Source organism: Centroberyx gerrardi, chromosome 11 (assembly GCF_048128805.1).
Source record: "Centroberyx gerrardi isolate f3 chromosome 11, fCenGer3.hap1.cur.20231027, whole genome shotgun sequence".
Lineage (NCBI taxonomy): Eukaryota > Metazoa > Chordata > Actinopteri > Beryciformes > Berycidae > Centroberyx > Centroberyx gerrardi.
In genome coordinates this window covers 23,595,076-23,607,438 of record NC_136007.1, presented here as the reverse complement: position 1 = coordinate 23,607,438, position 12,363 = coordinate 23,595,076, and the positions used below count along the sequence as shown (strand labels likewise).

The 12,363-nt window shown below is 43.2% G+C and overlaps 1 protein-coding gene across 1 annotated transcript in view; it reads right to left on the bottom strand.

Annotated features, from left to right (window-relative positions):
* The window catches only part of auts2a (activator of transcription and developmental regulator AUTS2 a), a 303,676-nt gene that overhangs the window by 124,368 nt on the left and 166,945 nt on the right, over nucleotides 1-12,363 (bottom strand). The gene's annotated exons all lie outside the window — the stretch shown is intronic.

Here is a 12,363-nt window from a genome sequence, read left to right as displayed (position 1 = left end):
CAATAACCGTTATTGACTGTCTCATTGTTGACTCTGAAGGGGGAGGGGGAGGAGACTAATATCAATTTTAAGGCCTGGTCCAGAATTAGAGAATGGTGCCACCTGTGGGAGTCTCCCTCTACTGGCTTTGTTTGTATTTATTGGATTGAATTCATTTTTCACTCTAAAACTGATTAATTTTCAATTTGTTTGGGTTCATGCATAGATTGTAAACACTGGGGTAAATTGGATCAGTTACAATGTGATCTTAAGGTTGTAATTTGATTATCCTCCATTGTAAAGTTATACCTACATGTAAGCTATGCATACATACTGATCTGGAACTTGTAAGTGATTTAGTGCCCACTGATCATTTTGTAGCCATTGGCTACAAGCAGCTGAAACCAGGTATGTGAAAAGGTAGTAAAGACTACAAACTGACTACAGAAAGTGTATCTGTTTTTGCAGTATGCCCTGCTGTCCTACGTTTTGTCCACAACATTAGCTAAGGTAGCTTTGTGAGAGTATATGAGTCATGGATATGGAATGGATAGAAATGGATAGAAAGACCTTGGGGTGACCTAGGCTGAGGATTAAAATATAATCCAATCATTGACAAATTAGTTACATAACGTCACAATTTTGACAACGGAAAAACACCCCCAAAGATGGCAGACTGACTGAAGAATGGCCAGAATCATTAAGCTAGGCGAAATGTTCATTCAGGATGAATATGAAACCGTGTATAGTCAAAAATGATCCAGGAGGATAGGTGACCATCTGAATCAAATCATCCAAGCTCTATACAACCAAACCATCTTTTGAAGGTGAGAATGGATTAGTGTGCTCACAGCAGGTGACGGTCTTTCCTTATCCTCATAAAAAGTGCAGAGAAGCCTCAGGGTTTTAACGAGACACATTTGCCTCGCCGGTGGAGTCGGTCCAGTCAATCAGAGCTGTTGAATAATGCATACCGCATGTGGAAATGGCTGCATTTGCTGTGGCTAACTGGGAACCTAATCCAGCCTCCTCTCCTCCTCGAGTTCTCACGCTTTCCACAAAATCAAAATCATCTGGGCCGCTTCAGAGGCCTGGTCATCTGTAAAGAGCTCCCGTCAGGGTGCCCTCTCGGCTGCTTTCAACTCCTCTTTTCTTCATCCTCCTCTTTTTCCTATGGTCATGTGAGAATGACGGACAGATCACAGGGCAGCACAAAAAAGCCTTTCAGTAGTCAGTGGGTTAAGGAAACTTTAACATCCAAAGTCTTTAAATTGTCACATAAGTCAGTGGCTTTTAGACAAATTGAACAAAATGGACCCTTTCAGGAGCTTCAGTGAAGTAGCATGTCAGCTCTGGGCACAAAGGGGGCCCCTGCTAGAGAGGGCCTGAATGGCTGCATTATCCTCTCCGTGGCTGCGGCGTCCAAAGGCCCATTTCACACCTACTGCCACCTGCTATTAGCTTTCTTACAGTTCTTACAGAGAGGTTGCTGATGGCTGCCACTGCTTTAAGAAAAAACTAAACAGGCGTGGCAATGCTGATTGAAGACAAAACCCCCGTCACCCTCTCCAACCCCTGCTCCGTTTTCCCCTGATCGACAACCGTTACAACAATTTGCCTTGTGAGCAGGGGGGGAGAGGGAAGTGAAGGCCTGAAGGATGCAGTCATTGAGGAACAAATCAAATTCTGCTTTCCATTCTGTCTTTTCCTTTCACCCCCCTCCCACTCTTGTTGTGGGTTCTTTCCATATTACTTGTGAGAAGATACCAGGTAGTCATCTCACACAAATGATGAAGGGTTGTCACTAAGACATGTAAGCTTACACAAAGAGCATCCTGTCTATACACAAGGTACTGTCAGTACACTTAAAGGTGCAGTACAACACATTTCTTTCTTAAGCCAACAAAGCAAATGACAAAGCAGTAATATTATTACAGTATTTTGCGGTGTGATGTATTACCTCGTCACTTGATGATTCTGTCGGATTTCTGCTCTATATGCTAGTTTACCCGTCTCTAATGTGAAAACTTTATTACATCAATTACAGGCCACTGTAAGCTGCGCCAGAGACCCGTCGATGTTGTTGCAACTCCTTGCTCGCTAATAGATGTCTATTAAAGTCATAGGTCACTTAAAGAGCAAATCAACACTAAATCACAGAAGGCAGAGAAGTGTTGTTGCACTGCTCTCTATGGGTTGAAACTTTCCCCAATCAGTGATGTCAAAGCAGGTGTTTTGCATTAGCTGTCAACGGCAAAATACCTGCTTCTGATTTAGTGTTGATTTGCCCTTTAATGCCCCATTACATAGCTCCTAACCCCTCTACTTAACTTGGAAAACAGCCCTGCTGCCATTTCAGGACAAGCAAGAGCTGTTACATGCCTCTGCTCCTAACATGTGGAGCCAAAAAATACCCCAAATCCCAAAACATCAATTTAGGTAGCAGCAAGAATTGCTATAATACATTACATTAACATCACTACTTGAAAGCAAAACGTTGCTCTCTCTACTGCAGAGCAAGGAGGGCTGGTAAGATCCACCATGGAATAGTGAAGATAATGTAATTTTAATGCAGTTGCTAGAGGCCTCATACCAGAACTCTGTGTTATTCTAGGTGAAGACATGACCTCATCTCAATGGACACTTATAGTGAAATTGGCCTCTTTGCACAACAGCTGTGTGAAAGGAAAGTACAATTCAAAGTCCCCATGCCTACACTGCACAAAGCAGATTTACAAATGGCCACTGCACAACCACTGAGAACTATCTGCAGATACATGTCTCATAGCCTGGTAAATGCAAAGCACAATCTGTATGCTACAGTGGTGTGCAGCATAATATAGGCCGCCGATGTCACCCTTGCACCAGGCTACAGATGCGATAGCTGTAGACACACAATGACTTCTTATAATGGGGTCGCAGGATGCAAGCTTGCGTGTACTGAAACTACTGAATCCCATTTTACATTTACATTTCATCGAACCTGCGACCTTTTGAGACAGTCATTGTTATCGCTGAGCTACAGTGCCACCCCGCTGACCACTGTGAATTGACTGTATATAAAACACACATGCACTACATTCCTCAGGGTGGAAGCATATTATGACTGAACAGCTCCTGCAAATAAATATTCTCTCTGCACATCAAAATATTATAAGCAATCAAGCTCTAACTCTAAACCCAGCCACAAGTGAGAGGTTCAGTGTACGGAGTTAATTTACAGCCTTGCCCATGAGGTCTACAATGTCTCAAATTATTCATTTCCTAACTCAAGGAGATTTCTTGGTCCTAACAAGAGCCCCTTCATGCCTTTTTAATGTGATTACGCCGCTGTATGTAGCATGGTGGACCTGTCTACCTCCCCCAGTCCTCCCATCAGACACCAGCTAATTGAATCGCCGGCTCAATTCAAACGAATTAGTCACGTGTGTAATGGAGATGATTTATCATGTCCACTAAACCAAAACGGATTTCGAAAACATTATGCATCTCCAATTGACTTTGGCTTCTTTTTAGCCAGTTACTGCGGTTCTTCCTCAAATGGATACACTGAAAACAAAGACAGGAATGAGACACCGGGGGTGGGGGCCATAATGAAAACTGGACAGAATGGTCAATTGAGTCAAATAAACAGATACACAAATATGGCTCTCCCCGCTCTGATAACAGGATATTAGTCACAATTTGGTATACGTACTGTATCAAAGCAAAACGGACATTATCATTACTTTAATGGCTGTGAAGAGATGTTTATGGTTGTCATGGTCAATATCCAATGCGTCGCTCTTGAGAAATTTCACATAGATGGAGAGCGGTCGGCCAGGAATTCGGCAGCATGTCAAAATAAATCCCGAGCATGGCCGTCTCCTGGCCCGGCCTGTCCGGGAGGCAGGCTGCTCATGCGAATCAGCCTCACCATGACAGCACAGCTCAGAGTCGAACAGGGGATGAAAGGGGGGCCCTTATCTGGCAGGAATCGCTCTCTGGCTGCCAGGGCCATGGGACCCACTTTCAACTTCAAACCGCGAAGATCAAGGTCCAGCCATGGGCCATGAGCGTAGAGCCTGCTCTTTAGGTGGAAGGGCGAGGAGCGCTGGGTTTTCACCTGGCTGCTCCTCATGACATTTCCGTAAAAGCTCACCTCCGAGCTTGTCAGCATTCTCCTTCTCACGTCTAAAGTCGCATGCCAGATTGAGGCTATTTACAGGTACACTTGTAAATACAGGCAGGTCAGAATGATACCCTTCACTCACCTATTACATTACAAGTGGTGCCACAGAGTGCAGCTTCCACTCATTTCTGTATTGTAGGCTTTTATCTCTTGAGCTATGTGCGAGGCTGGTAGCATGCAGGGGATGTATTCATGGAAATGGCAGCACAGTAGACAAATATTATTCAATGACCCTCAAGACACAGAGGTCTGAGGGAGTTAACCTTGCATCCAGCTCAATTCCCCTGAATAAAAGATACAAAAACAATCCACGGAGCCGGTGATAAATCTCTCCTCTCTGGCTCTGCTCCGTGGCTATGAATTAGACTGACACCCAGGCTCAGGGGGAGGCCATGTTTATGTGAACCCCAACTGGTGGCACCGTGTGGGGGCAAGCACTAGCAGAAAGATGCAAGAGAGGACAATATCTCAACAGCTAGTCAAAAATAGGGGAATGGCACATATGCAGTGAAATCTGTAGAGCTCTTGCACAGTCTTGTAGGTGAGGAATCAAAACTTGCATCGTGCTGCACCACCAGTTTTGACTTATTGTGATGATACTGTCTTTTTGCCTGCACCATCCGTCTAGGAAAAGGAAAGTAAAACCACATAGCATGGAGAGCACATGGGGACCAATCTGTTGCCTGTCCCCTCACCAAAATATGTCTTCAATAACATGAACATGGAATTTGTACGTATGAAAATTGCTAGTAATCTGTGTGTGCTGTGTGCGTGTACATGTGTGTGTGTGTGTGTGTGTGTGTGCAAGTAAGTGCATGCTGAGTGAATTTGCCAGACCCGGTGCATTAGAGCAACAATCACACAAACAGACAGCTGTACTCTCAAGGGAGTCTGCAATCAGGCTGTGCAGAACTGCTTCTGTCCTTCAACAGGCAATTAACACTGAGTCCATTATAGCTCCCAGGGGAGCCAGTGGCCAGGGAGGCTGGGAAAGGCATCATCCTAAAGGTCAGTGCCTGGAGAGGAAACAGGAGGGGCGGGGTATGACGGAGGCTCAAGGATGGAAGCGGGGAGGACAGGGAGGAGGGTGTCAGCTGCCTCAGACCAAATGGAGTGTAAAGCAGGAGCTATTTGTCACCCGCTAGCTATTCACTGGGGGGGGAGGCTGCAGTGTTTTCCAGTGGACAGGGGTGTGCGTCAGCGACAAGGGGTATAAATTAAGAAAACCACCGGGGCTCCCGGTCTAATTGTAGCCTCTCCGAGCATCTCTGGACCCGGCAGATCCACTCAACGCTCTACAATCAGAGCAAGGATGTTTTCCCCCAGGTCAGATCCGTCACAACTCATAAATGTTTCAAGGCCCTTCCTCCTGTTTCTTTTGATCCCAGTGTAAGCTGAGGAGAAGTTCTTCACGCCATGCAATGCAATACCCTCTGCCTCTATGGGGAGTTTACATCCAGCATGTGTTCAAGGCCCTGCTCATTTATATTTCCTCACCGCTTCTCCAGGAGTTCCACTGGTTTCTCTATGCCGAAGGACCGACATGCTATGTATTCTTATGAGCAGAACAGCATTTCTGAACAGATGTCTGCAATTCCAATGGAAGGCAAAAATGGGAATTTAAAACAACCAGAGTAGCCATGACTTAAATCTGTGAGAGGACAGAACACAAAGCTGTGTGATTCCTCTCTTGGCTTTTTTTATTACCGAGCGAAAAAGAGAGAATAAGAAAGAGAAAGGCAGTGCTGAGCATAAAGACTTGGATGGGCTACAAGGAGGAGCTTAACTACTTCACCATCAGGGCACCAGGGAAAATCCATTCTTGGCAGAGGAGGCTGCCACTACTAAGCCTGCATTTCAATATGGGAATCTGTACTTAGTCTTTGGAAACTCCCCCAAGAGCCTATCATTAAACAGGTCATTAAATCAAAAGTTGTAAGGCTTGGAAAAGAAAGAGAAAAAGAGATGGAGTGAGTAAATGAGAAAAATTGATGAGATAAAAATTGATGGGAGCTGGGACTGTCATATGTTCACTGGGCGAGGTGTTGCAGTGCTCCTTCTGTCCCCATGTGCACTGGCAAGGCTTTTGAGAGGAAATCTGCTCCCATGGAGGATATTGTGGAGTGTCAAGCCACTGTTGACAAGTTTATCCTCTGACTCTCACCACACAGATGCTGCTGCTGCCGGTGGTGGCATGGATTTTTGAGTTGGACACGGTTTAATGCAGGAATATTCCACTATGTTGATTGAACACAGAACAATGTTCTTTTTTTGCTGAAGCTAATAAACAAATGTGTCCCTAATATGATTAAGTATGATGTCTGCCAGTGCAAGCCAAGCTGCAGGAGAGAGAGGAGATACATTTCAGCTTTTTCTTTTTTTTTTTTTATATATAAGTCAGCCTCTCTATCATCACTGCTCTCTTTTATTTTTCATGTGGGCAATTCTGCACTACTTTTCTTGAAAGCATTAAAGTCGATCGAAATAAAACCATTTCAGAAAACAGCAGAATGCTGAATATGGACAGCATGTGGCGACATTTCCACAGGATTTTGCACCCATTAAAGAGAAAAGAGACTGCACATTTTTTCGACTTCCAGGACGGACTTGGCAACTTCTCAGATGACTGGCTGTGAAACGGGCGCCGCGCTGCCAACATGGCAGCACGTGAAAAACACCCTTGAGGTGAGCCTGGGGTATAGAGATGTGAGATGGACAAGGAGCCAAAGGTGGCGATGAGAAGGGAGCGAACAGGTGAAAGAGGTAGGTTGAAGGTTAATGGATAAATAAGGTTGAGCGTCATCACATCACGAGATAGGTGTTCGAAATTGTGCCAGCATCGAGAGCAAGTAATAAAAATGTTATGCCTTCATCAGAGATATGAGCCACGAGGCTACAAGGCAGAGATTGTTTATATGGCTTTTACTCTGTATAAGCCTCCAGCAAGAATCCTCCGACTACATTTCCCCGCTCGTTCATGAGGCACTTGAACACAATACCTATTGCGTATAAGAACTTTGGGGAGGTGGTTATAATGAAAATGCTAAAACAAGCTGAGCCAAACTTCTATAGACTTGTTAATGGCTCTGAGCTTGAACTCCAAGGCTGTGTTTGAATACTCAATTGAATTTCAAAAGACACTTCAAAAACAATTCAAAGCAAAACCTGACATACCCAAATTTCAAAGCTTTCAAAGCCATTTTCTTACATATACACACTGAGTTCACCTTAGTGTTAGAGATGGAGAATGAAGTTTTTGTTAATGTGTGCATGCTCTGTGAACTCTTCACAACAAAGACTGGTCTTTGTTTTGTCTTGGCAAGCCTAACCACACAAGGCGCCATCCCATCAACAGAACGCTTCACTGGCTGCTATAGGCAGGAGATAATAAATGAGAATGTGCAGTTTGCATTATAGGGTTCTTAGCCACCTGTTTTGTGTACTATTTTTTGATAACCGTATCCCACGGAGTGTAATATGCCGTTTATACCATAGCCACTTTCTAAAGTTTGATCTTTTCCAGTGTTAAATATTATTTGTGCTTTTTTTCACCGCTGACTTTCAGCATGAGAGCCCTTGAAGATGTCTTGACAACTGGCAGCTTGGCAACCAACTGTTGCTTGTCTGGCGCCAGCTGATCCCAGAGTGTCTGCTATCTCAACTACTTTGGAGGTTTACCAAACTGAATAAATGCTGTACCTCTAAAGAGCTACAGCTACTTAGATGCTGCATCAGGTGCATCAGATGATACGAGAGGGTCATTGTACACTTTGTGGGTATCTCCCAGTGAATGAATGCTGCTCCTCTTAACGATAAACTGCTTTGTTAGCAGATGGATAGAGATAATCCTCATAATCAGATAATCATTCAAAATATCTTTTTTCACACAGTATTTGGTGCAGAGGCATCAGCTGATGGCTGTATGGAGCACTTACATCTTTAGAATAGTCATGAAACTGCTATGCCAAAGAGCAGAAATTTATCAAATTATTTATGAGTTTATCAAATTTATCAACACCCCTTCAACCAATCAGAATTGAGTATTCACTAAACCCATAGTATAATCTCTTGTATCACACAACTGGCAGACCGAGCGGGAAGCTGTAATGCTATACCTCAGTTCAGATTTACTCATATCTTCTAATACCGGGGTCAAACTGTGGGCCTTACAGTCTCATCTATTTATTGATTGGCTGCCAGCACGGCTCTCCTGTTTGCAGGCCTTCACTGTGATGGAACAGGTAATGGATGCTTTAAAGAATCATACCAAAGCTTTTTTCCCATGTCAGATGTTTGTCTCTTTTAATAGCCCATATTGTTTCCGATCACAAAATTTAAAATACTAAAATAAAGAAAACCCTAGCTCTACTAGATTTTTAAACACCTGTCTAGCTTTTCTCATCCAATGGTCTGGTGCCATTCACCTCCTCTCACATCCCTACCTTTCTTCTTTCAAGTTGTAATAACTCCTAATAAAAAGCTGTCATAATAAAAAGCACTGGAAATTGCATAGATGCTAGATTGCCATCCCCCTGTTCTATGGTATATTTTGCTTGCAAGGCTGTATTTACAGCTGCCCAATGGTGCTTCACAATAAAACTTTACTCCACAAGTAAATGCAACGGCACCAAAAAGGTTTTTATTGCAAAGCGGTACAACATGGACAGTTTGGCTAGAAAACACACTGAGTAGATGGGGAACCTGGACTAGTTACTGAATAATGTGTTTTCCAATGCAGGATAAGGGATTTGTGGAACTGCTAAAGCCTTCACAATAGCAACATCACAGTTTCTGAAATCTGAACTCTGGAAACAATTTCAAAGCAAGTATTCTACACAGGAGCAAATAAATCACTGTCATGATGCTGGATAATAACAGATGAAGATTTACTTCTCTGAGGAGAATTTTTCATGCACTTTACATGAATTGGGAGCTACAACATAAGAATTCAAAGTTTCTGAGTAAGCTGAACTCAAACTGTCAGGAACAGATGTTAAGGGATCACTAGCCACTAAAGGTGAGAAAAAACTTAACCACTTATGGGACTCGAGGCCTTTAGCATGGTCTCTCTTGGTCCACACATTGACAGCACCACTGTAATTGGGAAAAGGATGGTTTTGTTTCAGGAGATTTGATGTGAATGTTATGGATTTAGCCCTCTTAGCATTGTATACATGGAATATTAACTATAGAAAAAATAACATGCCAACAACTGGTGTTCACAAATGCCTATTACTTCCATAATCCAACAACATTAAAACCATATAAAATGCCATTGCTTGTGTTACAGCGTGTTGCTACACAGGAATTGTGTTCTTCGATATTGTACTTTCATGTTCCTGCTGTATTTGATTTCATAAACACACGCTAGAAGAAACTTGAAAGACCGGTGACCTTGTTATCTTTCCTTTAACTTGTTTCCGGTACAATTTTGAGTAAACATATAGTATCCTTATTGAAGATATGGAGAGTGGAGCAGGGTTTTACATGCTGCCTATGACACAATTGCCCAGGAGCAGCGATACCAGTCTTCAAGAGCTGCACACTTTGAAGAACATCAAACTCACCTCTCTGGCCCTTGGGCCCTAAAAAACAAAGCAGACACTACACCCTGCTACCCTGCACCATCTTCCTGTTGCTGCCCACACACTCCTCACACACACACACACACACGCCCGTGTGAGGTATTGGAAAGTGCATACAAACAACATCACACTTGAGCACAGCTGAGCGAAGTGAAAGACGACCGTACCTTGCAATCTCAGATGTCATCATTGTTATTGTCTCTTTGTCATGCCTCCACTCGATGTGTCTCTTATCTAGTATCTGATGGCGCTGCATAAGGACGGACATGGTTACATTTCCTCCCTCGCAATTATTGGCACGGACACACAGGAGCGACCTAACGGAGCTTGTTTGACAGGAGGTTTGGTGGAGCCTGTGTTCCCTGAGAGAGACAACGTCCTGCACCACTCTGCAGCCTCCTGTTGGTACCCGTCTCCCTGACCTGTCATTGGCTGTGAGAGATAGCAGGATATGGCTTGAAAGCTGCTGGGTACGTGTTACTTATCTCCATCCTCGGTGTTGATCCCGGTGTAACCTGAATGACCTCGCGGTTGTTATCCCCTCCTAATGCCTGGGACTGTTGCGCAGTGTACGTTCACAATGCATGTTCGCCCGTAAATTCAATAAACCGCCCCCGCATTGAGCACGCTCGTTATTGACCCCCATTTGACCCTGTAAAGGGGGCTGTTTGCTGTGCGCGAGTCCAGCAAAATTAATCCATTTATCGCCATGTTAGGGCCTTGAAAGCACTGACATAATTGCTTGAAAAGCTTTGATCGAACGGATTTAAGTAATTAAACAAACGTTGCCAGCTGGAACTTTATAACCCCACAGCCCACTCGATACATCTCGGCCCAGGGAGGAAGAACGAAAGCGAGGGGAGGGGTGTGATTATCAGAGTGAAGCGTGCAGATCCATTTTTACAGACAAGCGCAAAATCTTTAATCTTTTTTAAAGCTGGTCGACAGCAACTTATTTGCTGATCAATCTGCACCGGCTGAATGCTGGGTGCCCGAGCCATCGATATGTAAACCCCGGAGGGGAGAGACAGTGAGCCGCTCCATAGCTCATACTGGACAGGTATGAAGCTGAGCCAAGTGGCTGCTCAGAGGCAAGGAAGATCACCGTGACACATGGATACATAACTGGAAAGATTGCAAGCAGTGGCGGCCATTTTAGGTTTCATTAGCTGCTGTGTTATTAAAAAGGGCTGAGAGGAGGGGGATTCTATTACCATTACGTTAACGCCAGCCAATGCAATCTTACATAACACAGTAGAGCCTTGAGAGGAGCAGTTGTTTGGGAATAAAATCACGTGTCAGTCGGGCCTTTAGCATACTGCTTAGGTACTAAACAACACTGGCAAACAGAGAGGCTCATCGATTATATGTGGGCAAGAGAAGAATGGGAGCACAGGATCGATGGAATGGATCAATGGAATCAATGAACGAATGGACAAACAAATGAGTGTGTGGGTGAGTAAATTAGTATGTACTAGCCAAGAAAAATGAGAAACAAGTAGAGGGAGTCAAAGGACAGAGTGTTGAGGGTGTGATGAAATGAGTAGGTGATTAAGAGAAATATTTAATCAATAGACTCATGAAAATGTATGAATGATAAGCGAGTGGAGGTATATAGAACTGAGTGAAGATTAATAACATTATAAGTACATCTTTAAACAGCTGATTATAAAACAAGGGTAGGGGCAAGTAAACAGCATGGACATTGGTCCAAATGTTAGGTCATCCTTATACTTTATCCTTATACCTTATACTTTGGGATTTTAGCTGTCAATGCATGAAAGCTTGTGGATATTATCAAGAAATTAGTGAGATAACCCCAAAAAGCGCACTAATAAATGGTCATAATAGAATGTATAAATGTTGTATTAAGCTATACAATGGTTTATAATGAGTGTGCAGTCTCTCAAAGACTAGTAATAGCCTTTGACTTCTTGTCCACCTTGTTAATTATGTTAAAATGCATTTTTTGTGTTAGATTTCTGCTCAGTATTCTATTCTATTAATGGGTGGGATATTGTAGAAATGTATGCAAAGGTCTAGTTTGCTTCAAACTACTGTGGCACAGAGTGGAGCTGGTGGTTTGCTTATGGATGAGCTTCATGAGAAAAACATCACCCTGCTGCTACTTTTTGTGCTATCCGTTTTACTTATTGACTTTCAAAGTAAAATCAGACATGAAAATATGGACGAAAAGAAACAAAATATGCTTTTTTTTAATATGTGGTACATCGCCTTCAATACATTTTAAATTGAACTGTACTACTCTGAATTGTATTCTATTTCTGATTTCTGGTGGCTACAGTATGCAGTATTAACTTCTGCTATTGATATAATATATGCATTTTCAGAGGGAAGTTGAGAATTCAATATTTTTCTCCACATTCCATTTTTGAGTTTTTAAAACACCTAGAAAATACAGAGGTCAAATTTTGCTAGTCTGACTTTGTTTGACCCAAAACTACACTAATATTCAGAACTCACACCCGATCCAGAAGAGGGATTTCACTCTCCACCCAAGTAGATTGAATTAACGTCTCTGTTATGAATGTCATGGTGTTTACAGTGGGACAATCTTGGGATGGAGCACCGCGCTATACAGGACAGAGCTGCTAATCCACCTAGTTG